Source organism: Pinus tabuliformis, chromosome 7, assembly GCF_031772625.1.
Source record: "Pinus tabuliformis cultivar Carrire ecotype Pingquan chromosome 7, CPIR1, whole genome shotgun sequence".
In the NCBI taxonomy this organism is placed as follows: Eukaryota; Viridiplantae; Streptophyta; class Pinopsida; order Pinales; family Pinaceae; genus Pinus; species Pinus tabuliformis.
Window position 1 is genome coordinate 888,836,865 of NC_142293.1, and position 14,646 is coordinate 888,851,510.

Here is a 14,646-nt window from a genome sequence, read left to right on the forward strand (position 1 = left end):
ATGTGGTATAGATAAACAATACTATACCTACCTTCACAGGTTATGAACTTTTGAATAATGTAAACCATTTCATCCCAAGGATGAACTAACCAACTTCTTGGAACACCCTTCTTCCAGTTTACTGAGGAAACTCTAGATCTGGACATGAACTGTGTCCATGATTTCTCCTTAAATTGTTTAGTTTTAAAGTACTTCTCTCCCTCGGGACTGAGTCCAATTGCCTGAGCTATGGTATCCTCTGAGATTCTGAAGGAGAAGGTGCCTATTAGGGCCTTTTCTCCATTAAAGGTGAAGGCAAATTGTTTGGTGATTTCCTCATTACTCCCATGGAATTTTTCCAGAAAAGGTAACCACTGTGCTTCTCTAAGAATCTCAATGCAATCCTTATGGTATTGAGAGCTGTCAAATGTACTGGGTTCGACCTTATTAGTCATGGTGATGGCAGAGGGTGTGCCTCGAACCCTTCTCTGTCTACACTCTTTAAAATTTAAACACAGAAATGCCAAGTTGGTTACCTGGTATATATCGCTTCCTTCAGTCTTCAATATGGTGTTTGGCCGGTCGATATGACTGTGATGGGAGTTAGAAGTAGAATGGTGATGCTGTCCCTTTTCGGCGCTCACTAGTTTCACTGTGTAAACCGACCCCAAACGGTGATATTCTCCTCAGCGCTCCTTGCTTCAGATTTTCACTTTGTAACTCCACAAAATGATAATAATCTCCTCGCGCTCCTTGCTTTTGATTCTCACCAACTCCACCCAAATGATAATAATCTCCTCGCGCTCCTTGGTTTTTGATTCTCACTTTGGAAGTTATGGGAATCGAGGGTGGAAAGGGTGATGAAATGACCCTGTACTCACTTCACCATATAATCATTCATTTAAAAACAGAGTGCTGTACGCTTGCATGCAATGTTATCACAAGAATGCTGAGAGCGTACCCATAGTGCTGGGCTATAATGCTGGGTGGCGAAGTTATGATTCGGCTGTGTGTGTGGAGTCAAATATATATAGGTTGCTTTTTATGATTTGACTGTATGGAGTGTATATATATATATATATATATATATATAGGCCGCTTCCACATCTATCTCATCCTTTCTATTTAAAAATACACAGCTCACCACGTGCCCTCTTCAATTAGCATTCGGTCACATAGAGAATGTTGGTATGCCTGTAGGGTATATGACAAGGTAGATGTGTTGGTAATGGATATGGATAGGTTAATGTAGGGGAATGATGAGAATTGGTGGGATAAGGGTAATGGATTGATGTATATGGGTGTCCTTGAAATCAATTACAACAACTTATAGTCACCAAAGTTACATTAAAAACCAATCTAGGAAATTAAATGCTTAAGAACAGAAATACATTACTCCTTTGTTGATCATTTGACATGCTGAGTTGCTAATTCTTTTTGACTGTTCTTTTTGGCAGGTCCTCTGAGGGAGGTTGAATGCACAGGTCACAGGTCTTTTGAGAAATTTTTTTGAAGATATAACAGGTCCCTTTGAAAGATTTGAATGTACAGGTCCCTTAAGAAAACTGAATGTAACAGGTCCTTTGAGAAAACTGAAGGTGTTCATGCAGCTCTTTGTATTGTTACAGGTTCACTGAGCTTGCCATTTGCTGAAGTGTTGGTGCCCAAATCCTTGTAGAAGCTTGGTGGAAGTCTGTTGAAGTAGCCTTTGGTGTCAAAAAACTTTGTTTTAACAGGTCCCAACTGAATGTTTTAAACAGGTCCCATTACTGCTGATTGGAATGTCTTAACAGGTACCAATTGCTTTAACAGGTCCCTTCTGAAAATCTTAAACAGGTCCCATGACTGCTGGTGTTGGACTACTGGTGTTGGTAGCATAGATGTCTGAACAGAACAGGTCCCCCTGCAAAATATATATAACCAGGTCCCTCTGAAATAAAATCATGACAGAACAGCTTATTTGTTAAAGTCTGGAATTACTGCTGGTAACAAGCTGCTGTTGGAATCTTACAATGAAATATAGAATAAGAAATCTGAAATATTTACAAGGGAGAGATAAAAGTAATAGAACAGGCATGCTGATGCCTCTCTCCCCGACTTAAAGGTTGACTTGTCCTCAAGTCATGATGCAACTGAGAAATGAAACAATGAACAAGAGAAACAGAATTCATACCCGCCAATAAATTGGTTTTCAGGTAGGAATTCGGGGTTAGATTGCGCCAGATACTGGTTTTCACATCTAACCCATTATTATTTTTTAGTTTTTGTTTTATTTATTTATTTATTTTTTATTTGTTTTTTTTTTTTTTTTTTTTTTTTTTTTTTTTTTTTTTTTTATTTTGAAATTGAAAGGAAATGAAACTAAGGCAGTGATACTGCAGCTGATGGCTGCAGTATCTCAACCTCTTCTTGCTGAGATAGTGTATGGAGAAAATCTTGCTTGCTGATGGGCTTGTTGTACAACTTCAGGCGATGACCGTTGATTGTGAAGGAATGACCTTCGCCATCAATAGTTTGGAGTTTTACTGAACCATTGTCATAAGCCTGAACAATTTCATAGGGGCCCATCCAATGGGTGGTGAACTTAGCTTTATGATCCTTGAATTTTGAATCAAAAAACAGAGCCCAGTCACCTTCCTTGAAGTGCTTCTTCTTAATGTGTGAATCATGCCATTGCTTCCTGTGCTGTTGCATGAGGATGGTGGTTTGTTCTGCTTGCTGCCTCATCTCATCCAGCTGGTTCAACTGCTGGATTCTCTCTTTTTGTGCTTGATCCAAATCAATTAGTAAATCTACAGCTAATTTAAAAGTGTGAATTTGGAATTCAATAGGAAGCATGACATCCTTACCATACACCAATTGGTATGGTGTAAATCCGGTGGTATCTTTCCAAGTAATCCGGTAAGCCCAGAGTGCCTCTTTGAGCTTTTCCTCCCAGTTTTTCCGGTTCATTGCAACAGTTTTGGTAATGATCCCCTCCAAGGTCTTGTTGGTTGATTCCACCTGCCCATTGGCCTGTGGATGGTAGGGGGTACTTTTCCTATGCTTTATTTGGTACTTGTCTGTGATGTCCTTCATGAGCTTGGAGGTGAACTGAGTACCTTGATCAGTGACAATTTCTCTTAGCACTCCATACCTCACAAAGATCTCCTCAAAAAGGAAATTGACTACTGTGTGTTCGGTTGCTCTTACCAGTGCTTTTGCTTCTGCCCACTTGGTGACGTAATCAGTACATACTAGGATGTACTGCTTACCATTAGAGGCTGGGTTGATAGGTCCTATGAAGTCCAGAGCCCACTTATCAAAGGGTTCCAAGTGAACTTGGGGCTGAAGGGGCATTTGATCGGTAGTTGTTGGTCTGCCGATTCTTTGGCAGCTGTCACAACTCTTTACATACTTCTTGGCATCCTTGAAAATGGATGGCCAATAGTATCCAAGAGTAAGAACTTTGAAGGCTGTCCGCTTCGCTGCAAAATGCCCACCACAAGGTTCATCATGGCAAGATTTTAAAATGTCAATTACCTCATCATTGCGTACACATCTCCTAATGATCATGTCAAAACCAGTGTAAAAGAGATCGCCATTAAGCCATGAATATCTAGCACTTTGTTTGATTAGTCTTTTCCTCTCCTTTGCAGTGAAATGTGGAGGTGTTCTACCTGGATTTTGCAGTCTAGACAGGAAATCTGCCACCTGGTTTTCTTTGCCTGGTCTATCTAACACTGTGATGTTAAATTCCTCTCTCTGATTCTGTGGAATAGGCAAATCGGCAATAATCTGGATCTTGGCTAGGTCAACCTGGATGCCTTGAAAAGAGATATAATGGCCCAACACTATCCCTTCATTTAACATCATGAAGCACTTTTCGTTGCTGAGGGACAGGTTAGCTTCAATACACCTTTTTAAAACTCTTTCTAGATTTTCTAATGCATGTTCGAAAGAATTGCCATATACTGAAAAATCATCTATATACACTTCAACACAATCATGAATCAAATCAACAAAAATAGCTAACACAGCTCGCTGAAATGTAGCTGGAGCGTTACAAATTCCAAATGGCAAAACATTGTAGGCATAGGTACCCCAAGGATAGGTGAAGGTGGTTTTGTCCTGGTCTTCAGAGGCAATCCGGATTTGGTTGTAGCCACTGAAACCATCAAGAAACGAAAATGATGATTTGCCGGTTAGGGTGTCTAACACTTGATCAATGAATGGCAGTGGGAAGTAGTCTTTGAGCGTTGCTTTATTCAGCTGTCTGTAATCAACACAGATACGCCACTTGCCATTTTTCTTGGGCACAATAACCAATGGGGATACCCACTGACTGTCAGAAATAGGATATATAAAGTTGACTCTCAAAAGTTTTTGCAATTCCTCTCTGACAATGTCTTGGAGCATGGGGTTCATTCTTCGTTGTGGTTGCCTCACCGGTTTAATGGTGCTATCTGTGTAGATGTGGTGAGTGCATGTGTCGGGGTGAATCCCATGCATGTCAGTGTAATCCCAAGCGAAGGCTTTTTGGTACTTCGTCAAGAGTCTAATCAATTTCTCTTGTTGAGATGAGTCTAGGTGGTTGCCTATGTTCAAAGTTTTCCCTGGACTGATCTCTATGACTTGACTCTGTGTATTGGTGATGGATTGAACTGGAAAGATGTCATGAAACGTAGATTGCAAGGAGTGGATAGTGCATGTTTCTTGAAAGTTTTGAGCCAAAAGTACATCTGCAGCATTATATTGTTCATTTCTCAAATTTTCAGATACATCAGGTTGAGAAAGAAATAGTTCTACCAAATCATTATTGTCTTCATGGAAATCATAGATCTGGTCAATGCTAAAAACAGATTGTACTTCCTCTTTGTCATTAAATTTATCATCAAGCCACAAGTTATGTGTTACTGCAGGTGATTGTGCCGATGGATAGAGGGTGAGTTGTTTCCTTTCGGTTCCTCTAGAGATAATCATGTTACCTGATCGGCATCCAATAAATGCATCAGCAGTCGCTAACCATGGTCTACCTAGAATGATAGGATGTCCTCCTAGATTGGATTTAGGTTGAAGGACTAGGAAATCCACTGGATACTCCCAAGAGTCCAGTGAGATAATGATATCTTCCAAAATCCCCTCAGGAATGACTTTGGACCTATCAGCTAGTTCAAGAACAATCGTGGTATGTTGTAAATTCATAAGCTGGAGTGTTCTCATGGTTTCAAGGGTCATGACATTGATTGCGGCTCCTAGATCTATCAAAGTGTTTGGAATCCGTATGTTGTTAATGATGGTGGTCACTTTTGGAATGCCCGGATCAACATACTTCTCCATGGAGATGGTATTGGTCATAAGGCCTGCTAAATTTCCTAAAACATGAATGGTCTGAGGATCAATCCTCTTCCTAGCAGGTTTCTTGAGACACATGTCTTTGATGGCTTTGGTGTAGATAGGAATGTCCTTTATAGCTTGCAGCAAAGGGATTTTTATGTAGACATTTTTAAGTTCGTCCAAGACATCAAATTGTGGTGAAGGCAGTGGTGGTTTTACTTGAACCAAACGGTCCGGAAAAGGTGGTTGCAGTGATTGCATCTGTTTGTCCTTGGTTTCACTGCTTGGTTTTGTTTGAGTTGTCATTTCATTTTCTTTTTCTAAGTTTTCTTCTTGCTGATTTGTTATTGGAGAATCCTTTTGGAGCACCCTACCAGACCTCAGATTAATGTTTTTCAAAGGCAGTGTGGAGTAGGAGGTTCCTTCCTCTACATTATAAGCTGGCCTCTCTTCTCTATTGTTCGGATTTGGGATAGTTTGAGCAGGTATTTGTGTGGGTCTGGGAGGTTGTGGGTTAGTTGGAAATTGAAGTTGTGGTACATTTATTTGTGGAGGAGCAGGCAAGGTCTGTTGAGAGGGTTGGGGCTGATAAACAACTTGCTGAGGGTGCTGCTGATATGGCTGTGCGTGTGATGGATATGGCTGTTGGTACTGCTGATATGACTGTGGGTAAGGTGGGTATGATTGAGGATATGGATGGTAGGATTGGGAATACTGTTGAGACGGTCTCCATTGATTTTGTTGTTGGTTTCCATGCTGCCATGGCATAGGTATATTCCATGAGTTTTGTGCATACATCTGTTCATTCATAGGAAATTGCATATTTTGATTAGGAAACATACCTTGGGGTGCTTGCCTTGGCTGCCATGGTCACTTTGCACCCATGTAGTACACGTTCTCCATCTCTGTGCTGGCTGCCATGTTACAGTTCTGCAAAATTTTAACTTTAGGACAGTTAAACATGTCATGATGCTCAGTACAGAAAGCACATACTTGGTTATTCTCTAGGGGGCAGTCTTTTAATGCATGTTTCTTGCGACACTTGGGGCAGAAAATAGCCATGATATTGTCCTCTTCCTCTTGTTTATTTTTGGCTTTTAAGGTATCAATTTGGTTTCCTAGAGTGCTCAACAAATCTGTTTTGAACTCTTCTAAAAGATTACCAATTTCAGCCCGGGTGACACTAGCAGAGGCAGTTTTTGTGACCCTAGATGACAAGGTTCTCTTTCCCATTTTGGCTTTACTTCTTGGATATTTTTCACACAGTTCAGCTATTTCTTCAAAGGGTAAGGCAGAGATGTCACCTTTTCCCATTAAGTTGAGATCATCCATGTATTCTTCCCGGATACCTTTCAAGAATATTGTGCGGACTAGATCAGGAGGCATTGTTCGGTGTTTAGATTTTTGCAAGTTATAGACAAACCGTTCTAGATATTCTTCTAAGGTTTCATCCTCCTGCTGACTCATTCTAAAGATGTCATCTTTAGAGTCCTTGGATCTGCAATAAGGCTGATATTTCCTCAGAAATATTCTCCTCATGCCATCCCAATCTACTATGGCATGCTCACCTAGCCCCATAAACCATTTCAAGGCTGCTACCTTTAATGTGGCTGGAAACAATCTGAGTCTATGAGCATCATCCGTATAGCCATAAGTTCGACATACAATGTCAAACTCGAATAAGAACGAGTCCGGATCCTCTGAAGCCATACCATAGAAATTGGGTAGCACGGATGGGGGTATATTTTTCATTTTAATCTCCTCATCCTCCTGTGGTTCTTGTATAGGGAATTTAAAAGTTGATTCCTCCTCCTCTTGATGGGGAACTGATCCAGGTCCCTCCTCAGCCATTCTAATTGGTCTCTTGGTGTCTCTTGGTGGAAAAGAGAGAAAGGAAGATTGCTTGGTAATGGTACTACTTTTCCCTTGTGTAGAAGATTTAGGAAAGTGTTGCTGCTATGATTTATATGCAAATAGAGTTTCCCTCTCAGCAAGAGTAATGTGCTGTCCTGAATAGAATCTTTCTGCCAATGTTTGAATGTCCTCCTCAGATGGTGTTGTATTCCCTGGAGAGTCTGCTCCTGATGATGATGGGTTAGTTTTGAGATGGTGGGGGGTTCTTACAAATCTCCCTTGATTGTCCCTAAGTCTAGGCATAAATGAACATGATTTCTAACTGTGTTTTTGTTTGTTTTTGTGTATTTGAGATTTTTTTTCTTTTCTTGTTTGAATCCTTTACGTATGCCTCCCCGGCAACGGCGCCAAAATGTAGTGGTTCCAGCTAGGGTACTAGACTAGACTCTATATTTAATATCGACCGAGGTGCGTAAGCTTAGAGGCGTGGTCTAAAATATATAGACATAAAGAATCTCTGGCCAAGTGATTAGGATGTAGGATACAAGGCTTCTTTACGGAAGACCGGAATATGTAGCCTATCATTCACACACCTAGATTACCCTACTGGTATGCTTGATTACAGTGCTTGTTATGAGATGCATCTATCGCATCAAGCCATGAACCTAAGGACTGTGTATGACTGTAACAACGATTTTAACCTCCTTACAGAGATATCACTCAGAAAACCCTTGTTTGGTAAACACACACAGCATGCAGAGATATTTACACTATCAAACTATATAGAGAAAGCATAAATGAACTGTGAAGCAAAACAGAGTTTATGATATAATGTCTTTATGAGTCACACAGGGATCGAGTCCCTTACAAGACTCCCTTCCAGATCCTAGTGCTGACCATTCAACATAACCATAAACCATTCATAAGCGCACACAATATACATGCAATGAAAATCAAAGGCTATTGAAATCAAAAACTATGTAACTGCTATGCAAACCATGAACTGTATAAATCGAAAGCTATGTAATCGTACTGTGATGCAAACCATATGCGATATAATTCAAAAGCTATGTAAATACTGTGATGCAAACCATATGCGATATAAATCAAAAGCTATGTAAATACTGTGCGAACATGTGATAACTGAAATGTAACAAAACAAGTGAACAGTATACCAATCGAAGAACGCAGGGCCCGTCCGCGCCTAAGGGTATACTGGTTATAACTGATCAGCTATCAAATCAACGCAAGAAGGATACACACGGTCGTGACTGTGAATAGGTCTGTGTATTAACTTAAAACTCTGTTCTGAGAAATACGATTCAACAATTCAACCACTAAACTCTAAACATAACCCTAATTGTATTTACATATGCGTACGCACAGCCATGTCATCAATACAATGAATGTGCATTCGGCTGTTGCCGCTTTGATCACATAAGCCTTTTTAAAATGTTTCCATGCCAAGTGTTTCAAAAAGAACAAAAAGACTAAAATGAAAATGGAACGATGCTGTTTTTGCTTTTGTCTGTCAGAGTGCCCTGCTTTGACTTAAGTTGACCGCATACATAGGAGGCTCGATTTGGATGGGAGATAGGTGTTTGTCCATGCTTGGACATTCTGCTTTTCGCCCATGCCTTTCGTTCTAGCTCATTTGCTGCGCCACATGTCAAATGATAAGCTCATTACAGGATGTAGGTACTTCCTGTAACCAAGTCATCAAAAACTTCCAATTCTTGAACATAAAACCCCTAAATTAATTTCTATGCAATTTAATAACTATAAAACGATTAATAATCAATATTCAAGGATTTTGAGGGATATATGATGAAAATGTATGGATAAATGACATGTTTTTGGGAAGGAAAAAGGGTCTTGGGATGATACCAACAGAAGCCTAGTAGAAAAAAAATTATAGTGAAAATTCCAAGAGGACATGTTTGAAGTGGAAAAACCCTAGGATACAAAGCTCTGATACCAAATATTATGTAACCAGATCACAAAATAGAAGAAGAGATAGATCAACGGCTTGAAAATATGCCTCTTCAAGGGGGAAACCTCATTTTACATCACATAATAGAACAATTCTTGGATGATACAAATGAAAATACCTACTTGGTATATATAGGAGTCTAAAGAGGTACAATATAATCAGGGCCTACATAATAATAATAATTTAATGGAACAAAAATAACAATAGTGGGCTTCTATGGAGCACAATGATAAAAATATGGGGGATACAGTAGCATTATAGGGACCTGACATACTTTCTCCTTTAGAATCGTGCAACTTCTTGTATTGTAGACCATGGATGTGCCCATTATTAGGATCATATCCAAACCCTAGTCTTGGGCCCATGCTTTTATTAACACCTTGCATAGTGACATTCACAACCAACCAATAGTTTTATAGGGTTGTGTTCTTAGATTTTCTACTTTCTCTCGCTAGCCTTTAGATGTAATTTCAAACTCTCGCCTTAATTTGACTTGCCTGCTTTAGAACCAAATCCCACTCTGATCGATCTACACATTCCAATGTGTCATAGAGTAGATTCTTATAAATAATAAATTTGATTACTTACAAAGTACCTTTTATCTCACGTCTAAAATTTCTACGAGTAGAATTAGAGTATCAACAATAGTAATCCTATCAAAGAAGTCATGAAATCATAACCCGCTTTAATACCACTAATTCAGATCTTAAGGGCTAAGATCCACGATCGATGAATGAAAAGAGAGAAGAGAAGAGGGAGCATACAAATCTACCCTGAAACCACTCTTAGAAAAACATTGAACAAAAAATACACTACATTAACAACATATGAAAAGAAACTCATTTTTTTATTAAATGGAGAAATCGTTTCTACTACATTGTGGTGGATGAATTTGTCCTTTTACAAGGTGAGGCCCATTATTTATAATATTTTCAGTTCCTTATTGAGTTAAAATACCATGGGTGATGTCAGTCGATCCAGATCAATTGTTGTCAATTGAATAAAATAATAATTTTCTCAAACTTTGTTATATTGCACTTCTAAGTCTCTTGTAAATAAACCCCAACTATAATAATAAGGATGGGGCTTCCTTTTAATTATCCATTGATGCCATTAGTAGGGTTGTTGATTTTTTAAGTGCAATAGATACAAGCACTAATTTATAAAAAAAATGATAATTACTTCTAATGATGTAGATATTCTTTTAGCACTTTTAGTTTATCATTAAGCAATTACACTTCATATTTTCAACCATAAATGCATAAGGACAATAGATATCATAATTCACAAATACAACACAAGATTTACCCTAGGAAAACCCAAAAACATTAGAGAAATTATTTAGTTCAACAAGAGATACAACTAATTATACTAGTCAATATAATGGTCAAATAGACCAACAATACAATGGTCTAACCTAGTAAAAGTACCCTTTAGTTAAGCCCAAAAACTTTGACCTTGTCTAATCTACCTAAGACGGATTTGGACTCCTAGAATCTTCCTAGAAACTCACCCTTGCTATCCAAAATAAAATACCCATAATTTCAACCTGTTGCCTAGAATATGCCCAGAAAGTCATATGTGAAGTCAAAGAGAGAGATATATTCTTTAGATACTTCTTCATTCTTCATCCTTCTTCATCCTCCTTCTTTGCCTGGATGCCCAAAATATATCTTGTCTTGTGTGAGATCAAATGGTGTCTTGTGGAGGAGGTCAAGTTCCTTATATATGGTATTTCTCCTATCTAAATGGGTGTCTCTTCACTGGGGGTTACTTGACTTGAAGGAGGGTTGACTTGACGAGTTTGAAGCCAAAATATCAAATTTCAGAATTTTGTCTTTTGATACCGACATGAATAACATGTATTATATTAATTATTTTGAGGGATAAATAAAAATGACACGAATAACATGTCTTACAATATCACTATATATTTCAAGGGATAAAATATTAATTATGAGGATTGGCCATAACTATGAAATTCAACACTCCCTCTTAGCTAGGGAGGTATTCATAATGACTATCCAAATGTTCTCTTGTTGACACATTTCTCTAAGAAAAGGTTATAGAAATTCATCAACATCAGTAATTACCATAATCTTGGTCAATGACTTTGACACATGGTAAATAAACAACATCAACACGTTACCATAATTATGGTCAGTACCTCTAACCTATGGTGTATCTTCAACACAATCCTAGTTGGTACTCCTAACACATGGTACATCATTAACATCAACAAGTCACCATGATTTTGGTTTAGCAAATTTTATCCATGGTATACTGACTAGCCTTGGTTCACCATTATTGTGGTCAATCTTGACTCGTGGTGAAACCCTAGGGACACACTCAAACCATTTGAGCATTCTGGTCCCAAATCCAAATGCCTCACTCTAGGCCATGATGTTAAATGAGCTCACTCAACCTATTTAGAGAGTAATATGATCATGATGTTGAAAGGAACCTACTCAACTGAGTGATCTTGGGCCTCTAATATTGTTCTTCCTAATTATGGTCAACATACTTGACACACGACGAATAAATGTACTATGTTGGACAATTCTCCCTAATTTGTTGATATTTGACATAAGGAGAATGTATTTCCTCTGCTGTACCATTCTCCCTAATCTGGTCATATTTGAGACAGAGAGAATGTCTTTCCTCTGCTGGACCATTCTTCCTAATCTGGTCTTATTTGACAAAGGAGAATGTTTATCCCTAATTATATCTCATAAACACTCCCTCTCATTAAGGGAAGCATTCTCAACAAGTCCAAGCGTGTCCCCGAAGTATAAAAACTTCACTATGGATAGAGGCTTTGTAAGGATATCAACTATCTACTCATAAGTAGAGATGTAATGGAGATTCAATGTTCCATTTTTCACCATGTCACCAATGAAGTGGTACTTAATATCAATGTTCTTCGATTGGTCATGAAAAACTAGATTTTCTGTAAGCTACACATAACCTTGATATCACAATATATCATGATTGGTCCCAGCACTTGATCAAATAGTCACGTGAGTAACTTCTGATGCCACACTACTTCACCAATCACTAAACTGGCTACAATATACTCTGCCTCAGCAAAGCTAAGTGCAATAGATTTATGTCTCCTTCTCATCTATGAAATCATAGCGGAGCCCAAACTAAAGCAACCTATGGATGTGCTCTTTATGTCTTTTGCACTCCTTTCCCAATATGAATATGGAAATTTCTATACTTTCATACCACCGTTTGAGACATATCTCAAACCATAATCAATTATTCCATGTAAATACCTCAATACATGTTTTTCTGCAATCCAATGATCATGTCTCAGTTCCACATGGCATTGGCTCAGAGTGTTCACTACAAATAAAATGTTTGGCATGGTATTAACCAAATACATAAAAAAACTAATCATCTTATGATACATCGATGGATCTACCACATCTGACTTAGAGTATCTCAAATTTTTCAGATTATTTACCATGGGAGTTGCCATAGATTTACACTCTGTTAGCGCTTGAAATTTCACCTCAGGCTGAGAAAGGTAAACCTCAAGGAAACATCAAACCACTTTGCCTCGTAGCTAGCCCTATGGGGCAGGAGAGGGCTCTCTTCGGTCTATCTCGGTCAAAATATTCAATGGGCGAGATAACCAATAGGGTAACACTGATTTTAGGCTAGTAAACTGATAAAAAGGGGTTTTTAATAAAATAACGGGGTTTTTCTGGGCTGCATGGGCAAATTAACAGCTTGAGCAGAGAAATGTAATCAAGAATACAGATTATCCCCTGAGGCAAGGTAGGCAAGAAATTTAACATCAAATTGAGATTAAATGGAATGGCAAGACTGGTGAGGAGCTGACAAGGGCATAGAAGATGAATCCTTGTCAAACAGAAGAAAACATTAAATATTGAAAAAACTTAAAGGCAGAGCATACAAATGATGAATTCTACCTTAACACTTCATATGTTCAATTAGAAATGATCATGAGGTGAAATGAAAACATAACAGGTTACATATGAAACAGAAGAAAAACTTATGCTAAATTGTCATACCACAGGAATCTCAGGGGTCAGAGCTGCATTTTTTGATTAAAATCTCTGTCAAAGACTGTACAATAAAAGCTCTCTGTTCTCCACTAGCTCTCAGCACTCAGAATTCTCTCCCCTACTCTCTAACCACTAATTCTTACAAATGATTTTTAATACCACAAACAACTCAGAAGAAAACCGATCCATGAAAAGATGAAACTGTTTCAACTGGCACTATGAAAATTAGTAAAAAGCCACTCATCGGTTCCTGAAGATCAGCGCATACATATCCAGCCATTCATAATTGTCACTATTCATCCGCATAATCGCCTTTGATTGCCTAACCGCTTCAGTGTGAAGACCCAAAATAGACTAACTAATTCGATTTCTGTGCTGGGATAATTATCTGTATTTAAATTTGGATTTTGACTTTTATTCTCCCTCAAAATGTCATGACAAGTGTTTCTGCTGAAGGCACGTTCCCATTTTTAAAATGCAAAGATTTGCATCCAGTCGACATCCCGGGAGAAGAAGATAACTCCTTAAAATGAGGCAATTGGGTACATTAGAAAAGCTTATAGTCTTCAGAAGCTTCTAATGATTTCCAACTTGAGCATGAGAATTTCTGCAGTTCATGCCATACACACAAAGTGGATATCTGATATATGTTATCACAAAATATTTGGAGAAATCTCCCCTCCCAACTTAAGTAAAATGGTTTATACATCAACTATACACTGCAACTGCAACTTATTATATCTAGTGGTCCTCTACAGCATAGTAGTTTTATACACACGAAGTAGAAATTGAGTTTACAGACAATGCGCACAACTCCTCAAAACGACACTTTAATTCCCAATGATGCCATGATCTGAGAGATAAATTGTGGGTGTGCAGGCCAAGTTGCTGCTGTCACTAAATTCCCATCTCTGAAACACGTAGTTATAGGTTCTGGCTCTAACCATTCACCGCCAGAAAGCAATACATTAAGCTTTACAGCTGGATACGCAGTACATGTTTTCTCTTTCAATATACCTGCACCAGCAAGAATCAATTGCCCATGACAGATAGAAGCAATGGGCTTGTTTGAATCAGAAAACTGCTTGACCAATTTAAGAACAGATTCATTTAGAGCTAGGTACTCGGGTGCCCTCCCTCCAGGAACTATCAACCCATCATACATGCTTGCATCAATGTCATCGAAAGATGCTGTCAAAACAAAATAGTGGCCTCGTAGTTCTGAATAAGTCATGTTTGTTTTCTTCAAATTGTTATATTATCAAAACATAAATGAATTTGAAGCAGATTGTCGAGTGAAGCTAGAAATGCGGGCTTGTTGGGCTCTTGCTCTTCACAAAGTTCTTAATGCAAGTACACGGTGCTGAATGGTAAAAGTTTGGACATCTCTCAAGCCACGAAGGCTCAACCTCTTTCTCAAACCTGAAGGAGATGGCATCACAAATATTTTTAAATTCTACCTTA

The 14,646-nt window shown here is 38.5% G+C and overlaps 1 pseudogene; it reads right to left on the minus strand.

Annotated features, from left to right (window-relative positions):
• Positions 1 to 13,999: 13,999 nt before the first annotated feature.
• Positions 14,000 to 14,416, minus strand: LOC149250457 (protein DJ-1 homolog D pseudogene; annotated as a pseudogene).
• Positions 14,417 to 14,646: the final 230 nt, after the last annotated feature.